We start from the raw sequence: 4159 nt of genomic DNA, 5'->3' as shown, positions 1-4159 counted from the left end.
TGTCCCAACTTAGCCCATCACAAGCTCTCACGGTCAACGAAGGATATTCCTTCTCCCAGGAAGACCTGATCAGTCTCGGAATCTCGGTTACAAGACATTTAGACAATGGTAAAACAAGACCAGCAAAGCCGCCCGATGTGCCGACAAATCCCGATAGGAGTCGCACGTATCTCGTTCTCAGGGCACACCGGATGAGCACTCCGTACAACTAAAACCAACCCTCGAGTTTCCTCGAGGTGGTACCCGCAGGTTGCCTGTCTCCCGGATTCTACCCAAAGCAAGAACACAAGCAAAGGACCAACAATCAATCATGGTGCAATGCACAAGCAACATGATGCAATACATGGCATGATATGCAAGACATGATATGCAATGCATATGCGTGCTCCTGAAGGGAAAGAATGAACAAGGCATCAACTTGGCAAACCAAGTATGCCGCTGGAAAGATGAGATGATTTCGGTTGAAATTGATATAAGGATCACCGGAAAGGGATGCACGATTTGCAAATGGCAAGCAAAACAAGAATGGCATAATTCTGCGATTAACAACATGATGCCACTTGGAACGCAACAAGAAACTAAGCTACTGCACTCCAACATAGCAACAAAGCATATGGCAGTGATGTACAAGCGATTCTTGACAAAACATGAACACTGAGCTGCGGCTAAATCACACTAGAACAAGTTCAAACAAGCATGGCAAAAGTCCAAAAGATATCAGTTTCACAGACTTGGAGAAATTACTAACATGTCAAAAACAACATCAGGAAGCAACGTTTAGAGCAAGCAAACAACATGCTACAGGAACATATCATAGCAAAACAAGGCATGGCATGATTCTACTAAAAGCATAGATCAAAAGTCCCTTACTGATCATGAGCCAAAAAGGCATAGAGATATGATGGAACCCATGTAAGCATAGCAAGTTTTATTAACAGTTTCAGACTTAGCAGAAAAAACAGAGCATGGCATAAACAGATTTACGATAGCAACTTTGCGAGCTCAAACCACTCACCACAAAGCATTGCATGACAAAACAAGCATACCAATAGCAAGATGACATGTTCATGAAGATAACCATGGCAAGAGCAAGTTCATAGGATGCATGGATCACTAGCAACAACCATGGCAAGATTGATTAACATGTTAACATTCTGCCAGGAACATTTTATAGCAAAAGTAGAGCAAGAACAAGACATGCTAGAGCACTCCATAATTGCAAACAGGGGCATGTATGGATAGGGCATAACCACATGTTCAAAACATCCTTACTGAAGCAACTCAAAACAAGCATGGGTCTCACTGTAGCATCATGTTTACATGGCATCAAAATAACATCAGGAAAATGACTTAGCAAAATCCTAAGTCCCTGAAAACAGCAATATTGCAGAGGCTACTTTGCATGCTTGTGCTAGTCACCACATAGATCACAAAAATACAGGACAAACACCTCTGTAAAGATGGCATGATGTAGTTTAAAACACATGTAGACCTCAAGCTCATACGATGCACACATAAAATGCAACAAAAATGATAAAACTTCATAAACTGATAAGTACCAACAACTAACATTTTATAGCACTCTTGCATCAATGAAAATGGCATCATAATAGACAGTAACATGCATGGAAATTCTTCTAAGTTCTAACGTGAAGAGCTCAACGAGATGAACAATTCGACATATCATATGCATGAATCGGAGCTACGAGCACCAAGATACGATGCGATGAAGGAGGCATGAAAATAACAGGGACTTAGAGAAAAACGGAGTCAACCTCGCGAGATCTAGGGTTTCCCGATGCGGTCCATGAGGTTCGTCGGGATCTGGCTGGAACTTCGCCGGAGACGAAGGAGAGGCGGCGGTGGCTAGGCTCTCCGGCGGGAGGAGCTCGCCGGCACTCGGGCGGAGCTGGGCGGCGGAGGAGGCGACCGGAGACGGGGCACGTGCGCGGCGGCGGAGGAGGCGAAGGGCGGTGCGCGCGAGGCGGCGAAGGGCGGCGGCGGATGCTCGCGGCAGAGGCGGAGAGGCGCGGCGGCGGGTGGCGGCTCAGGCGCGCGGGCGGAAGGGCCCCGCGCGGGCCTGGCGGGCCGCCGACGGCGCGCGGTGGCGGAAGCCATGTGGAGGCGTGGGATTGGTCACGGGCGGTGGCGGAGGCTTTGTCCGGTAGCGGCGGGGGCGATTTCTAGGGTTTGGACTGCGGGAATTTCGGAGGGAGACACATATTTATAGGTAGAGGGAGTTTGGAGTGTCCAAATGAGGTGTAGTTTTCGCCCACACATTCGTGATCCGACGACGGAGGACATGGAGATGGTTTAGATGGGTTATTGGGCTGTTTTGGAGGGGTGTTGGGCTGCAGCACACAAGGGGCTTTTGCGGTTACCCGGTTAACCGTTGGAGCATCAAATGAACTCCAAATGGAACAAAATTTGACTGGCGGTCTACCGGTGGTGTACCAAGGCCACTTGGCAAATCTCGGTCCATTCCGAGAACGCTTAACACCCACTCACGAAAAGAGACAAGAGGGGGGCGCCGGTGCATGTGGGAGTGTCGGATTGCGAAACGAACAACGGGGAAAATGCTCGGATGCATGAGATGAACACGAATGCAAATGCGATGCACATGATGACATGATATGAAATGCATGACATGAACAAAAAGCAAAACGAAGACAAAAACCCAACCACGAAGGGAATCTCATAACTTAAAGCCCAAAATGGCAAGAGTCGGAGTTACAAATATGGCAAGTTACATCCGGGGTGTTATAGAATCAACGCAAGACGGTACCCGAGGGCCCCACAAGGCAACAGGGCACGCCCTACCCCCTAGGCGTGCCCAGATGTCTTCTGGTCACCTTGTAGGCCGGTTGGAGACCTTCTTTCGTCACAAGAAAGATAATTTCTAGATAAAAATCCCCTCAAAATTGCAGCCCAGACGGAGTTATGGATCTCCAGCATCATAGGAAACGGTGAAGGGCTCTGAAAAGAGTCGCGAAAAACAGAAGAAAACAGAGAGATCCAATCTAGGGGAGAGTTACCTCTCTCCCCAGAGGGCTAAGGAAGAAGAAGGAGGAGGGGACCCCTTATCCCTCTCCTTCGGTGGCACCGAGACGCCGGCAGGGACATCTCCTCCATCACCATCACCACCAACTTCTCCTGGTGATGTGTGAGTAGTTCACCACGGGGCTGAGAGTATGTACCAGTAGCTATGTGTTTCATCTCTCTCTCGTGATCTTGATAGGGCACGATCTTAATGTACCATGAGCTTTGTTAACGTAGTTGGATGATATGGTGTTCTTCCCTTTTTATCTTGTTGTGATAAATTGAGTCTTACTCTTTGAGGTTTCATTGTTATCAAATTGAGTATTTTGGATTTGAGATCACTTGATGTATGTCTTGCATGTGGATACCCATGGTGACAATGGGTATTATATTGAGTCACTTGATATATGTTTTAGTAATCAACTTGCGGATTCCCGTGGTGACATTGGGGTAATCTAGGCATATAGGTCGATACATGTTTTCTCTTACTTTCTCCGATAGGTACCTTGGAGTGATTCTTTATCACATGTTGATGGATTGTTATATGATTCAATTACGTTAGCACAATTGAGAGATCGCATTAGTGAAAGTATGAACTCTAGGCCTTGTTCCAAGCATTGAAATACTGTATGTACTCACTTTTCTTACTTGCTACCTTGTTGTTTTTATTTATTCATATTATAAAAACATATTTCTACCATTCGTATTACACTTGTATCACCATCTCTTCACAGAACTAGTGCACCTATACAATTGACAATTGTATTGGGTGTGTTGGGGACACAAAAGATTTCTTGTATTTGATTGCAGGGTTGTTCGAGAGAGACCATATTCATCCTACACCTCCCACGAATTGATAAAACTTAGGTCATCTACTTGAGGGAAATTTGTCGCTATCCTACAAAACTCTGTGCTTGGAGGCCGAACAGAGTCTACAAGAATAAAGCTGCATAGTAGACATCAAGCTAGTTTTGGCGCCATTGTCGGGGAGGTGATTGCTCGAAGGTATATTCTTTAGAGCATCTCCATCCGTGCCCCCAACAGCCCCCAAGGGCCTTTTTTGGCGCCGGCGCCCAAAAACCGGCCAGTCGCGCCCCCAGGAACCCATTTTTTGCCGGTT

The sequence above is a fragment of the Triticum urartu genome, chromosome 7 (genome assembly GCF_003073215.2).
Source record: "Triticum urartu cultivar G1812 chromosome 7, Tu2.1, whole genome shotgun sequence".
Classification (NCBI taxonomy): domain Eukaryota; kingdom Viridiplantae; phylum Streptophyta; class Magnoliopsida; order Poales; family Poaceae; genus Triticum; species Triticum urartu.
This window is presented reverse-complemented; position numbering follows the sequence as displayed.